Consider the following 20,523-nt stretch of genomic DNA (forward strand, 5'->3'; position numbering starts at 1 on the left):
CGTTGGGGAAAGGTGCGCCCCCGCCTCGCCTGGCCCTGCTGCTTGGACGCAGACAGCTTGTCGTTGGTGTCTGTTGGTGTCCATATTGTGTCCGCCTGTGCATGATATGCTCAAGTGTCCCCCAGTTCCCATCGCTGGCACCCCCAAATTACCCGCCGACCGTGTACTTGTACTGGGGAACGGGCTGTCTTGTGTTTTGCGCCATGGCGCGGGCAAAAACTTTCCGTGTTTGCACACACTCTGGAGGTACCTGAGCGCTGGCGCTCTGCGGCGGGCGGCGCGAAGAATGCGGAGGAGAAGGTGGTGGGGCATCTCGGGGAATGAGTTGGGCCCCTGGCGCGGGGGAGAGGGGGCCGCCTCTCGCCGGCCTCCATAACCTTTTTTCTGTGTGTCTTTCTCTCTTTTTTCCCTTTGCGCTAAGCGTTTCCTCACTTCTCATTCGTTCGCCAAACCCTCCCGCCTTTACGGTTGAAAAACCAGACACTCAGGTATCTGGGGCGTCGGGGGCGACACACATTAAGTTCGATATTCTGCACACACTCAGCTCACCCGGGGTGGGGGGGGGGGGGGGGGGGGGGGAGGGGGAAGAAAAGCAACCAACCAACAAACAACAACCAAAACCCCCACTTAATCTGACAGAGGCAGGTCTGGATCCAAACCTACACGGGGCTGGTTCCAAGAGGGTGGGCGTGGCTGTGTTTAAAAAATATGAAATGATTTTTTTTTTCCTAGGGAAGAGTCCGAGGTAAGCCAATCATTTACGCTTTTACAAAGCACAGTAGGAGGGGCTTGGTTTAAAAAGAGTATTAGGCGTTGGGAGTGAAATGTTGTCTTGTCTCTGAAATGCAATTAAAATAAAAAAAAATTGTTTTTAAATGCTTCGACTGTATTTTAAGCATGTGGACGAAGTGTGGTAAAAACTGTGAATATGACTTGTGAAATATGTAAATGTGAATCTTTCCAAGCAGCTTTAGCTGGGGGCAAAGAGGATCAAAGGTAACATCCTCTGCCAATGGACTTGGGATACCAAGAAATGTAAAAAGGTCTTGTGTTCTTTAAGCACATCGGGTATGTCCCGCCACCCTCCGCCTTCCTCTCCTCCTCTTCATCTTTGCCACCTCTCCGCGCCCCCTCCCCTCTCTAGGGCCCTCCCCCCCACCTCCCTCCCTCCCTCCCTTGCCCTCCCCCCTTCCCTCCCCTCCCCTCCTCTCCTTCCCCTCTTCCAGCCTCACCTCAGCTCCCATCTGAGACATGGGCTTCTCGTGTCACACCGGTCATTAGAGCAGTCGTTAGCAGTGGTCTGCATGTGTGGCTTGAATGAAAATTTCCCAAGTGAAGCGCACAGTCTGAATTTCTTTATTGTGTTCTCTAAGACCTTTCAAGGGATTTGAAGATCACAATCTCTAAAGCCGTGCTCCATTTGTTTGTTACCTATCATATAACGTGTGATGGTTTTTTAGTAATGACATCAGGCACGTGACTGTTTGCTTTTGTGACGCGTGTGCCTTTCACACATCACAGTTTTAAATGCAGTGGTCATTAGCTGTGCCCACCCAGGGATATCACGACATCATCATTTTCCCAAACACCAATAGAAGGGAAGCAGCTTTAAACGTGGGATGTCCCAACTCCGCTGAAGCCACACACAGAGCCCTTAAATGACAAGGCTCTGTGTTTCTGCGGACGACTGGTTTTGCCATCACAGTCTCATTGCAGTATTCCAAGCATAGCCCCGAGAAGCTGGCCTCTGGTGAGGAGGGGACACAAGGGGGTACAGACGGGAAGCCAGGTGACCGTGTCCACCTGACCCTTAGTTGGCGCGTCCCTGACACGCTGGGGCCTCAGTTGCCTTGTTTGTGCAGTGAAGCTTTCCCAGCAGACCTCCATGTGTGCAGACCCCTATTCTGGGGGCGGGGTGGGGGGTGGGGGTGTCAGCACAGTCCCCTCAAACCAGGACTGTTGGCTTCAACCACAGATCATGCAAATGCCAGTCCTGCCGCAAACCGTCCATGTCTGGGGCCAGGTCTTAAGAATATTAGAAGCTTAATTTGCTCACCCTTGTTTTGTATCCAGGGTGAAAAATTCACCTTAACGAAAAGAAATTTGCCGGGGTCATCCTACGATTGCCCTGACTCTGCTCTCAGGGTGCCACGGGTCCAGAAGCCCTGACCTCAGGCTACATCAGACATGAGCCTGAACTAGGCAGCCAGTGTCACCTGCTGCAGTAAATGCCATTTGTCCAACCAGGCTCATTTCCCGCCAGGCTTCATTCCGCCAAAGTGATGAGAGAGGTCCCCCATCTGGGTGAGGAGGAGGGTGGGGGAGGAAGGATGAGGACTTCCTTACCTTTAGGACAAGAGTTCTCACTAACAGTCAAATCCTAGCATCCTAACCTAAAACAAGACATCCATATAGTCCTGCCACTGAAAATGCAGGTCAAAAGACCATCCTTTGATATGGGTCCTGATTTGTGACGTGCTTAACAATTTGTGTGTGTGTGTGTGTGTGTGTGTGTGTGTGTGTGTGTGTGTGTGTATAGATACCATTTCCATTTTTCCTGCCCAAACACTTTAACCACATTACAGGGAACTTTTTAGAGGAGATAGGTAGGTAGGTAGATCATCAATAACATGACTAGAATTCTAGAATATGTAAGAGAGGAAGCTTTTTTCTTATCTAACAGTATTCAGTAATAGATTATTGCCACGTTTTTGGAAACCCAACTTGGGTATGAATCCCCCATTTTTTAAGAATTGAGGGGCTTGTAGATGAGAATTTTGTAGTATCTGCTACGTTTATTAAAAGTGTTTGGGTAAATGCTGTATATAATAATGGCCATCCTGCCATGACACTTTATTTATACGGTGAATCTCAATTAATTGTATGATAATTTATGGCACCAGGTGCAACAAGGCTACATGGCGTCCCATCATGCAGGAGCACCTCCCCCCCACCCCACCCCCGCCCCCAGCACAGCCATTTTTCCGGATTCGGAATGCCTCCACCGAACTCTTTGCTGCAGTGGGAAGGACATAGCTTATCAGGCCACCAAATCTGTAGAATTGAGAGAGACTTTTACGATTTTCTCTGTCTCCCACTAGTATTTCATGCTTCTCAGAGGCCAAAATTCTTCCTTGCCTTTCAAAATCCAATTTCCCATAAAATTTTTTGAAAAAAAAAAAAAAAATAGTTTTCTATACAGGTAGGTTCCTCTTTATAATTTGCCCACATCATGTGTATCGTGGGAACCTGGAATCAGGCAAAGAAAAGTAGGGTTCCTGGGCCTTTTGCATACCCCCTCCTGACTTGAAACGATAGCCTCCCTGCCTTCAGGTATTAGTAAGCAGCAACAGTAATGATCACATAGCCATGATACCACCTTCTTTCTGTATTTTTAAAAACCTTTCATCTAAGTCACATTTGCCCTTTGAAACAGCCTTGGGCAATAAAAATGTGATAGGACCCCATTTCATAGGCAAATAAACCAAAAGCTCAGAGATTAAAATGTCAGGGACTTTTGCTCAAAGACTGCAAGGTAAGCGAAGGAATCAAAAGTTCCTAATTCGGATAAGACAGTGCTTAACACAAGCTGTGGTCATAAGCGATAACGCGTTGTGTAAATGTAAAGCATGATTGTTAAGAGTGCTGTGTGCTCTTCAAATCCCTTGTCAAACGACAGGTGCCTAGTAGGTCTGCTTTCTGAAGTGTAGCCAAGCCCGACAGATCCTGGGTTATAAATGTCCATTGAGTGTACGTGAACCGTGAGCTCCCCCATTTCTGAGATAACCTGTCATCGCTATGGTGATCTTTGGTTTCCACATTTGCTTTAACTCATCTGCCAACACTGCAGTCTTTGTTTGTTGGGCTTTTTTTTTTTTTTTTTTTTTTTTTTTCTGTTTTCACTGCAGGTTTTCTTAGGAATCTTGTTTAAATCCTCTGTGGTTTCCTTCACTGGGGTCTAAAGCTTTCCTTACTCAGAGTTCCAATAATAATAATAATAATAAAACAATAACAATAGATGTACTTTTATGCATAGGTGCCCTACATTTTTAGTGTTAGACTAACAGACTGTTTAAAATCATCTTGGCCTGGATCTAATAACCCTATTACAATAATTCTTGTTTAATAGTCTTCCTAGTGATTTTTTTTTTTTTTAAGTAGTCCTTACTTTTAGTTGGGGCTAATTCCTATTTAGCAAGAGTCAGTACATAGCCTTAGAATGATCACCTTTGACTTTTATGCAGGAATGCTGGTGTTAAGCAAAAAGTAAATAAATATATGTATACCTTTTTTAAGAGAAGGTAGCCTAATTGCCTAGATTTGAAACTTCTCATACTGTCATGCCTCTCCTTCTTTTCAGAGTCAGTTTTCCCACCAAATAAAACTGACCCTCACCCCCAGCAAAGCTGTGTCACTTCCAATGCCTGTACCTAAAGTAACTTTCAGGAGGTACAGAGACAGCCCTTCACTCAACAGAATTAAAGTTGGTTTCTACACTTGGTTTCTTTAACTGGTGGCAAAGGGGTTCTTTCCAGACCCACCTCGTGCCTCCTGGGGTTCCTGGTGGAATGTGAAATTAACATGCCATTTGTCCATTTCAAAGTCCCCTTTTGCAGGAAGATTAGGAATTTTCAAAATAGGAGGGGCAGGGCCAATTGGTAAGAGAGGGTCGCCCCCTACCAAGTGAAACAGTCAAGCCCCGGTCAGCCTCATTAACCCTCTCCAGCCCTGGTGGTCCTGCAGTAACAGGAACTCTGAGACCGTGGCCCTGCTGCGCTCTCCTTTAACAGACTTCATTGGGTTATACCAAAAGGGACTTTGTCCCATCAAGTTCCTATTCTGGCCTGTGGTCACCTTGGGCAGGAGACCCTGACCTCTTCAGGGAAGGAGACTCAGCCTGAGTCTGTCCCTCTTTGGAGAGATTCTCCTACCGGAGAATCAGCAAATCCTCAGTGGCCTTTCCCAAAATGAAGAGGAGAGGTGGGGTACCCCAGATACAAACTACCACGGAGGCCAGGGAGCCTCGGAATGAGGCAGGAGAGGGCCATTGCCAGAAGCCGAGGAAGAGACGTTATTCTTCCTGGATTCTTCTAAAGAGAGGACCAGATACTACAAGTGAAGTTTTCCCTCTAGAAATTCTCAACCCAGTGCCACATGTAAGTGCCCAATAAATGGTAACCATTGTTTTTAGAAATTTAATTCTCAGACTTTTCTCTCCCTGCTCCAGGTAAGATTTTTTTTTGGGGGGGGGGGGGCGGGGGTTCTGTTTTCTATACTCCCCACGAGACGGCTACTTGTAAGTTCTAAAAGTACTAGACGCCCATTCTTTCTGTCTCTACCTTTCAGAGTACGCTCTTTGTCCACATTTTATAAGTAAAGGTCAACTCAAGCAGGAGACAGACGACACCTGCCAAATTTATGACTGCGTGAAGTCACTCTCAGGCGAGTGACCTGGCCAAAAGATGAGGGGAGATTTTTTTTTTTTTTGCTTGTCCTGAAAAAGTCCCCCCCACCCCCCACCCTTCTCTTTTTATTATTTATATTATCCTCCTCTCTATAAACCAACTCCAGACTGTGGTTGAACCCAGGGACCTGAGCACAGATTGTTCTATGTTTACCATACATGCAAAAAAAAAAAAAAAAAAAGATTGTTTTTAGTTTTCCTTCCCGACAGCCAGATGGTGAAGCAGGCCGGCCAGTGGGGATTGAAGAAGAGACCTCCGACAATGAGGTAGGAACCACAAGAAAAAGCAACGTTTGACTTTTAATTCTTGTCGATCAACACACACTCCATTGAGACGTAGGGTGCTCTCTGGTCCCCGACAAACGGCACCCAGGTGCTCCCCCTGCAAGTTAGAATTACAGTTGCCCCCCCCCCCCCGTGGAAAGCGGGGGGGTGTGGCACAGGCAGAATGTTCAGGAACCGATCTGTGACAGAGCAGTGAAGATGAAGAGAAAGTGTGCCTCTCTCGTACTCTCTTAGAGGGAAAATCCCAAATTGCTTTGTAGAGTAATTTGTTAAACCTCAGGAGAATTCGGGAGCCTTTGACTCGTGGAGCTCTGCCCACAGAACTTGAACATTAGATCTTACTAAATGCTTCCTAATGATTCAGTTTGGGGCGAGGAAAGAGGTGTAAAGGTATAAATTGTTATCTGATCCCCAATTTATGATGAGTCAATCAGCGTTTCCCACATCTCACACATTTGGTGTGTGGGACAGAGTTAAGTACCTGAAGCTTCCTTCAGTGCGTTGAAAAAGGGAAGGAAAATGTCTTGTACCCACTCTCTAAGGAGTGCCATGGTCCGGCCCCGTGTCACCAGGAGACCACAGTCGCGTCTCCCCAGGAGGTCATCGGGGCGAGAGGCTCGCCCTTGATTACCACGGCCCTTGCCTCCCCCCAGCCGACAAACCTTGTAGCCTCCCTCCTCGTTCCATTTTGAACAATTTTTCCTTTCATCAAACTGATTGCTAGCGTGTAGATGACTGTGAGATTTTTTTTTACAGGGAGCCCAGATTCAGGTAAGTTTGCAGGATTTTTGCAAAGAAGCAATAACGCTTATGTTGATAGCCCAAAACGAAAGCCAGGCGGGATGATGGAGGCCGAGGCCGAGGCGGCCTGTTTCACCGGCCTTGGCCCAATTGCAAAAGGGAAATAAAAACCCCAACCTGTCCAGAGTAGATGGCATTACCCAGGAAGGATAATGGGTATTGAGATTCCTGGGCACGTGGACACGTTGTTCTCACCAGGTGTCATCTTCTTGTCTGTGGTCACTCCTGAGTGTCCAAAGGACTTAAGCAAAAGTCTCTGAGGTCCTCGTTTATAACGAGTCAGACATTTGTCATCAGTCCCTGAGCTTTTTGGCCTTGGGCTTCTCGAATCTTAGAAAGTGTCCATTTTAATTCCTTACAGCCCTGTCTGTATAGGTACCTCAGGCCTGCAAGGTGCTTAATTAACATACGAACGAAATCACATCCGTCATTCAGGGGTCTTTCTGTCCACTGCCCCCACAGGGATGAGTTTTTCAACGAGTGACTTTAGTAGGGCCCAGAGATGGCGAAGGTGAGTTGATATTTCAGGTGGCCACTAGATGGTGAGGCGGCGTAAGGCAGAAGAAAGGTGTCACATCTGTGATTAAATGAGAGGGGAAGGGGACAGGCTGCGGGGGGATGGGGGAGGGTCCTGCTCTGCTCTCACCCCCACCCGACAAAGCCACACCTAATAGGCCCCAAAGCTTCGGTCAAACCCGGCCTTTTGTTTTTAAGCTGTGACATCTCCCTGTTGGCTCTGCCCTAGGGTTTTCCGAGCATTTTAGGGGCCGTGTCTTACCGGAGGGCCCTCATAGCAGTCGTATTGGTATTCTGTCACGAAGGCTGCCTGTTGGAGGCACCGTAGGATGTCTAGCAGCATCCCTGACCTCTGCCTACTGGATGCCCACCTCTCTCTGTCTCTGTCTCTCTCTGTCTTTCCCTCTCTCTCACCCACGCACGCACACCCACGCACACCAACCCCCCAACCCCACTACATACGGACACATTGTGACAATCAGAACTGTCTCCAGTCATTGCCAATGTGCTCTGGGGGACAATATCATCCCCAGTTGATAACAGACTGCCCTAACGTTATCAATATCCAATTCTGGGGAAGACAGAGATCATACATATCGTAACCTGGACACCTTAAAAAGAGAAGATACCTTCAGGGAAAAGGTTGTTGGCTGCAGTTACTAATAACCAGTCCGAAATGTTTACCGCAATGATAGCAATCCTGCATTCTTGGGTGGAAGTCATTTCCAAAAAATCTCAGAAAAGAAGGTGACCCAGATGACCCGACACAGAACAGGAAAGGGAATGATTCCAGGGAAGAAAGTAATGAATTGGTCTAAGACTCTGATTAACGAGGTCAGTCCCATAGCTAATCAATGGGCCGGGATAAATCAAGGCTTAAATAGATTTTAACCCTTCCATGATCACTCCTGCCGCTCAGAGGTTCTTTGGGGGGCCTCTGTCTGTCGCAGGCTGGGAATTCTCCCTCTGTCTTGTGTCTACGAAATTAACTCCCTCTGCAGCCTAGAGAAGGATGCCAGGGTAATCAGGACTGGTACTCAGATGTAATATATCCGCGCTGGGATGGCTGGGCCCCACGTTGCGTATGTCTCCCGCAGAACATTAATGGAATCTTAAACTGGGAGTGCGCACGCACACACGAGAATGTAGACTCTGTCAGCTGGGTCGCCTCAGTCCCGGGTCCACAGGGAGCCAGCCCACCGCACGGAGGTGACCCATAACCTTTAGCCACTGATACTTCAAGGCAGGAAGTTACCTTTGCAGGGAGCTGGGGGGCAGTGGAAGAAATGCCTCTGAATGACTCCCTAAGGAAGGTAAGACAGGATCTTCTAGAAGTAAAACGTACTTGTGCCAATAGAAGTGATAACCCAAGGACGTTTCCTGATGGAGAGTCTTGTACTTGGTCTTTGATAAGACGGTTGACGCCCCCTGGGCCATGCTAGGGCAGGTTCTATAAGCAGTATCTCTTGTAATAATCGTAACAAGACTAAATCAAAATTTTATTTTTGGCCAGCGGCCCGACACCCCCCTCCCCCACTACCTCGCACCTAAACAGCCTCTCCCCCAGGTAGTTGTAATGGAAGAAGACTTTATTATATTTTGAGCCCAACGCATTTACATTCTTGCCCCGGTCTGGTCTTTTGACAGAACTTTTAGATGTTACAGATTCATCAGAAACTTAATTTTTCTTAAGCAAAGTGGGTTTTTCCTTTTTTTTTTTTCTTAGAGTGTTTGGAATTTGTGGTCTTTAAGTTAGTTGCAAAGTCCAGAGGGGGGGGGGGGTAAGAGAATAACTACTCTCCCCCCACAGACGTCTGTACGAATTGAAACACTTTTGCCTTTAGTATAAGGATTACTTTTGGGGGAGGGGCGGAAAGTGATTGGTAGTTTGATAAATTATATATTGGACATGTAAATTTAAAGATATCCTTTTTTTAGATATTTCGAGTTTAGCTAAGTGAAGTGCTCCCCTAACTAACACATCCTTGTTACAGAATCCTCGAAATATTATCCAAGGCGTGTTTTTTGAATGTTGATTTTGACATCTTGCCTGGGACCAAGTACAATATCTTTCCAAGGAAATGCTTAGAAGGCTCCGGGCAGAACCCAGAAACAAAGGCCAGACATTAGGGGAAAATTTTGAAAAGTTGGGCTGCCAGAAAACTAATAGCTATTTATAATTAAACATTTCTGTGATTTCACGTCTTCCTTTTTAGCTGCTAAAAGGGAAGCGTATTAGATCATTTTGTTTTACAAACAAATGGCCGGGGCTGGTTTTAAGATGGGCACTGGCAGGAGGGTTTCCCCTTTCCGAGTGGGAGTTTTGGGAACTTTTCCTGGTGGGATCCAGTCGTTTTGGAGCACTCTTAGGAAATCCTTTATCGTGCGGTGGTTTGGCATCGGTGATGGTTCGTTGCGCGTTGCTCTGATGGGGGAGGGAGTCTGATCTGCGGGGGGCGGGGGTGGGCAGAGGATCCTCAACTTTTCTTGGAGGGCCCTAGGAGAGTGGAAAGAGAGCACTGGCTTAGGGGTTAGGGGATTCTCATTCCTGGGACCTTGGTTGTTTCTAGCGCTCTATTCCAGGATTCCATGAATTTGCCAAGTGACATCCAGAAAGGGCCAAAATCTGATTCTGAAAAGTGTTGACAAGGCTTCGTTTTGTGATGATTCTGCCTAGTAGTCCTGGGGTCCTGCCATGGTCAAGGGAGGGACTTAAATTTGACGGGTGGTCCAAGAGAAAACCAGGCGGTATCTCTGGGTTCATTTTATGTGTAACGAGGTGGGGAGGTGGGCAGGGCTGGGGCAAAGGATTCTGGGTAGAGGACATCAGAACCCTTGCAGACGTCTTCACCTGAGAGTTGAGCTGACAGGGGGCGGAGGGCTCTCTTTTCTTTTTCTTTCTGGCCCTGAAACCTTGACTCCCCAGAGATGGGGTCTGACTTCACAGATGAGGGCAGGCTCAAAACTGGGAGCTGACCTTTCATCCTGGAGGAGGAAGGGGTCAAGAAAAGACCATCGGGGCTAATCCTGTTTCCCACCCCCCCCCCCACACCCCCGAGATCTGCCCAGCTCAGAAATGGGAGCAGAAATCAGCCTTCTGGGGAGATTCTCTTACTGCTTTCTTGCTTTCCTTTTACTTCTCCTCTCTTTTGCGATTTCTTAAAACATTAGATTCTTGTTTTAGGGGCGTTTCTGAGCAGCAGAGACCTGGCTTTCAGGGAAAGAGGTGAGAACCCCCAGTATTTGGGGCTGGGAAGTACAATAAACAGTAAAATGGAGCAAAACTGTTCAGAGCTGGCCGGCAGATGGCACTCGGCTTTTACTGTTGGGAGCCTGGCTTTTCGAAACTCCCCGTGTGCTCTGCCTCAGGCGGGCCTCTGTGACCCCTTCCCTAATCCTCTTTCTCAGGGCCTAGGGATAGCCGTCAGGACTTTTTCAGCTGGACAGTTGGTATCTGAGGACAAATTCCTGTCACTTTCAACTAGCGGCTCTGGAGACCTGAGCCAAGGGCCGGAAAAAACCACTATCACCGTGACCTCCACATTCCCAGCCCCCGCATGTGCCCTGGTTCTTCTAGGCACGGGCTCTGACACCTTGGGCAAATGGCTTTATCTTCTGGGTCCCAGTTTTCCTCATCTGAACAATTAGACGTGTGTCCTCCTCACGGCGAAACTTTATTTCTCTTGTATAAAAAGTTTCACGAGAACAGGTATGCTGCCCCCCCCCCCCAAGGTGTCCTTTCCAAAATGGCAGATGGTACAGGAAAGTTTAGGCCAATCCATTGTCCTTCGGTAAATAATTAGCAACGTCTGGGTACCCATTGCTAGGAGAATCTTTGCAGGAAGCAGAGGTGAGTGGCGTATCTTTCCCACCCCGGTCGAGGGCTAGAGAAGGGATTCGGAAGTGGGCAGAGTCCCTTTTCTAGCAGGGAAACCCAGGGATCCTTCCTGGAGGAGTTAGCGTTTGAGACAGTATAGGAAGATTCAATATTGTCTCTCTTACGAGAGAAGGTGTTGGCTGAGGGTGAATTCCCACTGTTCTTTCAGTCGCCGGGGAGTCACTGGGGTTTTCAGAGCCTCTGAGATTTCAGGGCCAGTTTTAATTTTTTTCATTTCAGCCCCTCTCTACTCCTCAGTGCCCCAAACCCACAAGGCACCGAGGGCATTCTTATTGACTGAGGCTTTCCTGCCTCGGGATGGGACCCCATCTTCTACTTCAGGATGTGGGGCAGGCCCTGTCTGCCTTCTTCCGGCCAAGATTCCATGGAGGGGAAGCTGGCCCTGACAGCATCTGGGGCCAGGTTTCCTGGTTCCAAAAAGAACAGGCACCCTTTGGCCAGTTCTTTCCGTACCCCCCCCCCCTTCCCTCCCTGCCCGCAGAGGCTATAAAATCATGAGGTCATCCGTTTGAGAAGGGCCATGTGAGCTTCTCACGCGAGGGCTTACGAAGTCTTGTAATGGGAATTCGTTCCTTTCCAACGAAACTTATCCTCTGCACACGTGCCTGGATACTTTCCCTCACTCTTTTATCGTTGAAAAGTCAAAGGAACTGAACAAAATGTATTAATTTCAGGCATAAGCTTCCCCCACCCTGCTATTAAAATTCTTCTAAGTTAACAAACTTGGTTCTAACATTCCTGCCTTAAGCCCATAATCTTCTGGGACTTTCTTTAAAGCCTTGTTTGCTCAGTTCGCTCCCCACACCTCCCAACTTCTAGCCCTGAACCTTGGCCAGGGCTAGTGACCACGGTCACCCCTGGGGGTGTTACTCCGGATGTTGGGGGTCCTGGGGAGCAGGACAGGTGGGCTGCCCCTGTGGGGAAACACCTTTTCTGGGCCGTGAGAGCTCCTCTCCCACCAGAGGTCAGCAAAGAGCTCAGAATGGCTAAGCCCGCTGGCAGGAAGTGGGATCGCTTAGAATTCTCTAGATGGAATGTAGGAAGCCCAAACGCAAAAAAGCCCCACCTTTCAGGGATATCTTAGGTTGGGGTCTCATTCTGTCCTGGGTCCCTGGGGGGATCAGTGTTAACACCGATCCCGCCGTTCTGTGCTTTGAGGGGAACAGGGGGCTCTGGTCTGTTCATCTGGTGGGTTTCTTTGCCAGTGTGTGCAGCCCCCCCCCCCCACTACATACATACACAAACACCCCTTTTCCTTATAGGGGACCTCGCCCTCTAGAGCTCAGAGCCTCCCCATGTGACCACGCTGCCCACTTGGGTTGCCCACAGGACTGGGAATCTGCACCCCATACTTTCCCTGGCCCCTTTCCGTTTCTCTTCCAGAGGGTTGTATTTACTGTAAAAATGACATTATAATGTTCCAGGAAATCCCCCTACCCCGCCCTTATCCTGCCATGGTTACTTTATCTTTATCTCCTGTTCTTCAGCCAAATGTATGGATATTTCTAGAGAGAGTATTAAGCACAGTATACAAACCATTCTGTGTCTGTTCACCCCCCAACACACACACACACACACACACACACACACACACACTGATTTCCTCAGATGTTTCCCCACGTTCTCCATTGGACTTTCCACATCTTCTGCTCGCCTAGTCCTTCTAGTCCTTTCTCCGGGGTGGGAAAAGGAATCTGAACTCCCTTCCTTTGTGTTTACTCCTCTGAACTTGTAAAATCCCAGAATGCTTGTGAACTACTCACAAGTTAAAAACCCAACTCCCCTTAGCCTGATCTTTACTGTTGAAAGAGCAAGAGAAAAAAAGAAGGGGCAGAAGGAAGTTAAGGGTCAAATACAGAGACTAAATGACATTTTTTTAAAAAGCGAGAAAGAGAAAAGGCACCTCTCCTAAATTTAGCTCTAAGCCTCAGACAGACGGGGTCCCTGCCCTCTGGGAACTTCTAGTCGAGAAGGGCGGAGAAGGGAAGATCTGATTCCAAGTGCAGGCTGTGCCAGCAGGCAGAGTGGATGGAAGGCGGCCAACCCCCAGGAGTGGCCAGCAGAGCTGAGGGCCTGACCCGGGGCAGGAGTGGGGAGGCACCATCACTCCCTGTCCCTCTGCACCCCCAGGGTCCCACATTGGTGCCAGGAGCTCACTGAGAGAAACAGGGGCTGGGTGTGTGTGTGTGTGTGTGTGTGTGTGTGTGTGTGTGTGTGTACCTGCGTGAGCAGGCCAGAGACAGCGACTCTGACCCTCACCTCCATTGCACACAGTAGGCCCTTTCCGCCTCCCCAGTTTCCTTTCCCTATCCTATGGTGATTGTCCAATTTTTGGATTTTTTTTTTTTAAATTAGTAACAAGCCCCTTCTAACACAACCTGATTTTCCAAGCCGTTTTTCACATGCCTACCCCACCCGGTGGCTTGGTTTTGCTTTAAGAAATCTGGCGCACGGTGGACCTTTTTGTCCTTCCAAAAAAATCCAGTCTTCACGAGTTCTTTGATTCGATAATTAGTCAAAGCGAAACAAAGCAAATCGTAAGTTAAAAGCAAACGCCCTGTACGTTACGTATACGTCTCGGATGTTGAGGAAATCCTTAGAAGTTTACAGGTTGCTGTCCTCGAGAATTTGGCTTCAGCCAGACCGAGTATAGGCATTGTTTTCTTTTTTTTTTTTTTCCTTCCTTCCTCCCTTCCTTCCTTTCTTCCCGCCGCCCCCCCCCCTTTGGAAAAACAAGTTTTATTCTCCTGGGTATGTTCATTAGAGAGGGGAGACATTCTATTCAGTAAGGAAGAATGGGGGGAGGGAGGGGGGAGCAGGGCTGTGTGCTACAGGAGACTCACAAGATTGATGGCTCTGTCTGGGGCGGTCAAGAGTGACCACCACACCCAGGTGCTCATCTCTCTGGCCGTACCGAGGAGCAACAGAACTTCAGCTTCCTGGAGTTAGCGGGGAAAACATTCTGTCAGCTGCCTCTCTATCCTGGGCTTTATTCATTAACTCAAGTGAAAAAAAAAAAAAAAAAACATCAAAGTCTTGTCCTAATCTGTTGTGGCGGGACCCCAGTCTCCTAAATTTTTGCCTTTTTTTTTTTTTTTTTTTTTAAAGCACAGCCCACGGAGGCAGAAGGCATTTGCTGGGTTGACCATGCTTGGGTCTGCTCTCAAGGGTTAGCTTCTCTCCATCAGGAAAAGTTCACACTCTTCCCAAGTGCCAAGAGTTAGAAATGTGTTACTAATCGATTTGACCTAAATTTGTATTGCTTTGAGACTTAGCAAATGGTCGATTAGGGGCCAGTGGGGGGGCGGGGGACGATTGCTGTTCTAATGGCCAAGAAAAGGGACTCGCCACGAATATGTTTATAAAATGGGCCTTCTATGACATTTAGGAATTGTTGGGGGGAGAAGGGGGTCATGGTTGTTCTTCAGAAAAAGAGAAGGGTGGCTGGGAAATGTTTAATGGGAATTGAGCACAAACTGATATGCCTGGTTGGAGAAGATCGTGGTTCCAAATGAAAACAGTTGTCACAAATTAATTTTTCAAATTCTTGACTATTGGCAGATCTGAGGTTTACCTCATAGGCAGATTGTGTCCAACTTGGCAAAGAACATGGAATGTTGCCTGGTTCGTGGGGCAGATGTACCCATTTTCCCTCGCTGATAAGTTATCTCCTAATTTGAGGGTTAACTTGAATGTTGAAACAGCTTTGTTTCCTTTTTGCCTTTCTAGTAGCATCTCTTAGCTTGCAGTAGCCGTGGGTGTGTCTGCCAAGCCTCTCAGAAGGATGAACTCCTTGCCGGGTCGGTGAGTTTGCCTTAATTTGGGCATTTTCATTCATTCGTTCATTCATTCATTCAGTTGTTCGATACACATGTATTGAGTGCCTAAGGTGTGCCCTTCCCCATGGGGAAGACAAAGGTATAAGACTGCGGCTCCTTTGATGGTCTTAGAAGCAGAACAAACCCAGGAAGTCTCTCCTGACGAATTAAATGGTGCACGGATAGAACAGTTAAGATCAGATGGAAAGACTCAAAAAACTGACTTCAGAAACCTTCTCCAAGCTGGTTGAGCAAACCTAATCAGGGCTCACGTAAATGATTGCTCCCCGCTAACTAAAACGCAGGGAACCTGCAAGGTCTGCTTGGGTCAAAACAAACAACAGAGTCTCCATGTTGGACAGGCACCACCACTGGGATTTCAGGCTGAGGCTGAAACTTTGTGCCCTGGCGGGGATGGAGCCCTCTATAGTGGGTCACAGTGCGGGCCCCATGGGTGATGGGGCATCCTCCCTGGTTCTGAAACAAGGCCTTCCTCCACAGGCGTAACCAGGGGGCGGCTGGCGTGCTGGGGGGACAGGCTTGCTTTCTCAAGGGCTGCAGAGGCCTGGCTGGGGCTGGTGCAGGGAAATGCCCCTCGTCAGCCTCTCTCTCTTTTCTGCTCTGTCTGGAACCAAGCTGTGCCTTCCAGAATCTTCTAGGACTGAAAACTCTCTTAGGGGATGGGCCCAAAGTCTTTCACCCAACCTTAGAGTCCTCTTTGAGATTCCTCTCTGAGAGCGGGCTGGGAAAAGTGCTCAGAGTGTGCTGCCACAGGTCCTGATGGACAGTGGAGTGCTTTCATTTTAGCTTCTAGGCTGCCCTTTATGCTCCGGACCTCCATCTTAGGTCCAGGCCTCCATCTTGGACCCTGACTTTGTGCCTCTTCTCTCTGTTCTCTGATGCGGATGGAAATACTCTACAGTCAAGTAGTATAATTAATTCCCAGTCATTGTGGAAGGAAAACAGACCTTGAACTCCAGAATTAGTTTCCAGCTCTCTTTTTTTTTCAACATTTCTTTATTTTTGGGACAGAGAGAGACAGAGCATGAACGGGGGAGGGGCAGAGAGAGAGGGAGACACAGAATCGGAAACAGGCTCCAGGCTCTGAGCCATCAGCCCAGAGCCCGACGCGGGGCTCGAACTCACGGAGCGCGAGATCGTGACCTGGCTGAAGTCGGACGCTTAACCGACTGCGCCACCCAGGCGCCCCAGTTTCCAGCTCTCTTTTAACAAATACCTTTATCTATTCATTACCCTTGGAATAGTGTCTTACCCATAGGCTTCCTGTAATGCTCACCACATACGTGATCTTTCTATAAAGAAAAAAAATGTTTTGTTTTTAATATGTGGGTGTCTGCAGATAGAGATGCTTTACTTTAGATCTAAGGCCAGGGAAATGCTTTAGTGAAGACCACCGGACTGAAGGAGCTCCCGGATGACAGACTGGATTTGTTCCATGCGTGCATTTCAGGCTTACAGAATTAAGTTTCAGCCCCCCTACCCCACCCCTGCCCCGCCCGACCTTGTTTGCACCCGGGGGGGCTCACTGAGCCACCAACGCGACCAAAAACTTGTTTTCAGGACATACACCGAAGCTTGTTTGCCAGATCAGAAAAATCAGTCGCCCAAGTTCCTTTGAAAGCGTCCTTTATTACAAGTGGTCCCACTGCCAGCCTGATGCTACTCTGCTAATCCCGACCGAGCTGTCGAGCGGTCGGGACACTTGCAAAGCGGCGTCTGTCCTCAGGGAATTGATTGAAAGAGAGGAGGACGCCAAGGCCCAGAGACTTTCAGTGAGCCCCTGATCCTACAGCTGGGACTTGGGCCCTGGTTTCAGAGTCCCCTTTCAGAGAGACCTGAAGCAGGGATGGGTGTCTGTGTTTTGCGTTCTGGGCGCCCTAAGATGAGCCTGCGACAGAGACAGATTTGAGACGCGGAGATTTGACCCCAAGCCCCCTTACCTCCCTGCAGGTGGCTGTGTTCGGTTCAGTTAATCCCATTAGCTGGCAAAGGCTTACAGGGCTACCCTTAAGGGAAATTTGCATTTTAATAAAGAGCTCTCTGAGGCCCAAAAAGCAGAGAGCCACATTTTTTTTTTTTAATGTTTATTTATTTTTGAGAGAGAGAGAGAGAGAGACAGAGACAGAGCATGAGTGGGGGAGGGGCAGAGAGAGAGGGAGACACAGAATCCGAAGCAGGCTGCAGGCTGCGAGCTGTCAGCACGGAGCCTGACACAGGGCTCGAACTCACGAACCGTGAGATCGTGACCTGAGCTGAAGTCAGACACTTAACCGAGCTGAAGTCGGACGCCTAACCGACTGAGCCACCCAGGCGCCCCCAGAGAGCCACATTTTTAATGATGGAGCCCCGAAAAGTAGAATTCTAACTGGAGGCATTGGGAAAGGCTAGGGGAGGGGGCTCTTGGACAGTGGGCTTCCCTCCTCACTCCTTGTCCCGGTTGTACCCCCATTCTCCCCAGCCCAGCACCCCCAATGCAGTGGATTCACTGAATTGGCTTTTTCCCTTGCGACCCTCTAGGACTTGGGGGTCCCTCCCCCCCTCCCAGCTCGCCAGGTACAACCACGCGACCTTACTGGTTTCCGCTTGGCAGCTGGGGGGGAGGGTGCACGCGGGGCGGGGGGCATCTGAGTGGCAGTCAGGTCCAGATCGAAGCCTTCAGGTGCCTGACTCATTTCAGCTCAGATCGATAAGAACAAGCCCGTGTTTTTTCCTGTAGCGTCCACGGCTATGACACACAGAACAGTCAGGAAATAAAAGGCTCGAGTGCTATATGGTTGTTTTCCTTTCTTTAAAAAAGAAGGGGGAGAAAAAACGTCGGGGGTGGCGGGGAAGAGGAGCAAAGAGGCAGGAGGCCAGGCCAGGACAATAACCCGGCAGCCGAACCAGCCTTGTTGCCGAGATGCGACATCAACAGCCCCCCCAACTGTCCTGCGTTACAGCCTCGGGAAAAACTGGTGCTTAGTGACACTCGGGTTGATTTCACACCTTAGCTTCCAGTTACTCAGAGATGCATTAACAACTAATGATTCAACGGAGGGAGGCCTGGATTGCCATTTTGACTTGCCAGATATTAGCATACCCTCATAGAAACCCGGAAGCCTGCCAGTTAAGCTCCCCAGTGTAACTCAAAAGGGGCCCTTCCAAGATGTGTGATCTTTAGGAAAAGGAAATTAAGCTCATTTTGAAAGCTCCTGACATACGAGTTTCCTTAAAATGAAAGTAGTTGAAGGCTAGGATGAATATTATGATTTCCTCACGTAACACGTATTTGAACATATGTCATGGATTCCAACGGCAGAGCTCAAAGCTACTCAGGGCCGTGGGTTCTCTCTTCTGGCTTCTTTTTCCTTTTTTCTGGTCTTCCTCATTGTTTCCTTCTTTGCCCTCTTTTGTTTTCTCACACGCCGACGCGTGCCCTACCTGAAATGCTCTTTTCGGAAAGTTCTGTGAGGGCCGACGGGATCAGAGTGACATTCTCACAAAATGACATGAGACGCCATTGCCAGGACTTTAGCAAGAGCCCTAAACACTGCAGTGTCCGTGACAGGCAAGGAGTGTCACCCAGCGGCTCAGTGGCGCTCGGCTAGGAGGAGGAGGGCATTTAATTATGCGTGTAAGTTACAGCTTTATTTCAAACACAAACACGCAGGCCGAGGACGGTATTAAATACGCAGTCACGCTTTCCCTGTGAGCGTGAAAGGCATTTGGATTTTATCTTCCCAGATCCAGAACCTGTTACCTTCCTCCCAAACAGCTTCCTCCTGCCCCTTAGATAAGTCAACGGGGAGAATCAGCCTCCAAATGCGGCTGGATTGTGCACCCTGACAATGACTGGTAATTAGGGAGCCCGCGTGGATGGGAGCCCAGAGGTAGCCGCGGCCGCCAGTCCTGCCCGTTAAGATGGCTTCGCCAGCACCTTGCCGCAGAGAGAGGCCGCTCCAAACATCGATTCTCTCCCCCCCACCCCCCCAAGGTTAGGATTCTGCTTCGAACTCTCTGCTTCCAGCTAAAATTTCCATCCCCGAAGGGTCTGATTTCTGGCGGAGAAAGGACCACTTTAGCAAATGAGAGAAGAGAAATGAGGGGGTCATTTCAACTGCGGCAAAAAATCAGCCATGCCATTTTCCCTGACAGCACTTTAATTATGATGAAAGAACAAGATGGTTTTTGGTTTTTTACAGAGGAGGCTGGGGGCGGGGGGAAGGGAAGGGGCCTCTGGAAGAGGTGCCGGCTGCAGAGCCTGTCATCCAGTGATGGATGCTCCGGGAGGGGGAGCGCCCCCCTGCCCTTGGCCCCCGGGCCCCTCCCCAGCCCCCCGGTCACGCCTTGCTGTGAAGTGTGAATAGGAAGGGCCCACAGGACAGAGCTCAGCAAGCTGCTGGGGGGTGGCCTCTGCCTTCCCTTCCATGCGGGTGAGCTGTGACTTTCACCCCGAGGAGCCTGTCTTCTCCACCGGCTTTGAAAGCCGGGGAGGGATTTTGAGCGGTCACACACCCCATTGCTGAAAATAATGTTTTTCTTTAAAGTCAGGTGCGTGACTCGGATGGACGAGCAAGGGCCTTGGCGCCGCAGGGAGGGCCGGGGACCGATGCTCTCTGATGGGCAGAGAGGCCGTGTTTTGGAGTGAGGAGAGAGTTAGCAAAGCAGGTGTTGGCCTTCATTTGGCTCAGGCAAGGATCAGGGAAGGAGCCCCGTTTCCCCCCCTCCCACCCTCCTGGGCTTGTCTGTAATCCCCGCCCTGACCTTAGGCATTGAGCCCATAGGGAGCCCCCCCCCCCAAGTGGGTTGCTGCACCCCCTGAAGGTGGCCCTGGGACTCCAGTCTGGCAGCGTTTAGAGAGAAACAAAAGTGAAAAGGAGACTCTCTCAGCTGCATACGGCCTCGGCTCCTGTGGATGAGGACGTAGGCTAAAGAGCAAAACACATCCAGGTTAGCTGCGGGGTCCCCAGGGATGAAGGGAGCAGAGGAAAGAGAAAACAGACCCGGAAGGTGCATGATTTCCGGCCACCTTTCACCTCCCTCCTCCCTTTTAGGGCTCTTTCATGCCCTGCAACGTACAGAGCAGACAGCTTCCTGAGCCTCCAGCACAGAATCACACAGAACAGGAGAGATGATTTGAACCTGCTCATCTAGGCTGCTTTTGTGTAACTGAATTACACAATGTCTCTGCTCAAAGTGATGTCGCTGCCGAAGGCGCCCCTCGGCCTTGAATTAAACACCGATGGGCATTATTTCCCTCCCAGGAGGCACCCTCTGCGGTGACGCCCCCCAAACAATTTGCGATTTTTCTGGGCTCCTTATCCCCCTCACTAAAAACTGGCATGCTGCTGGAGACACTTCCGATGTTGACGATTATTAACAGGCAGCAGATAATGAAACAGCGCGGACTTAGGGCTTTGTGGTGGATGAACTATGGACATTTACAAGTAACCCCACTTTATTTCTTGCACTTAACAAGAGGATTAACAAGCGAAATGCAACATGTGCAGAATCTTAGAGGAGGGGCCGGCGGTCTGGAAACGGTGAGGCGGCACTGCAGGCTGGGCTGAGATGCCTCCTTCCCCTGGAACAAGCGCGGTCTCCCCAAGCCGAGATGCAAATCCTTGCTCTAGCTAGACACGCGGCGCTTCTGCCCGCTGCAGAGATGGATCGTGGAGGCGCCATGATCCTGCTGATTTCAATGGGCCAGTTGAGGGGAGAACGTTAGAAAAATATGCTGA

General features: G+C 49.3%; 1 protein-coding gene across 1 annotated transcript in view; it reads left to right on the forward strand.

Annotated features, from left to right (window-relative positions):
* LOC121019944 (neuroendocrine secretory protein 55) overlaps positions 1–20,523 on the forward strand; it is a 61,958-nt gene that overhangs the window by 15,099 nt on the left and 26,336 nt on the right. The window lies entirely within an intron of this gene.

The sequence above is a fragment of the Herpailurus yagouaroundi genome, unplaced genomic scaffold, assembly GCF_014898765.1.
Source record: "Herpailurus yagouaroundi ecotype Mexico unplaced genomic scaffold, PumYag 246, whole genome shotgun sequence".
NCBI classification, from domain to species: Eukaryota; Metazoa; Chordata; class Mammalia; order Carnivora; family Felidae; genus Herpailurus; species Herpailurus yagouaroundi.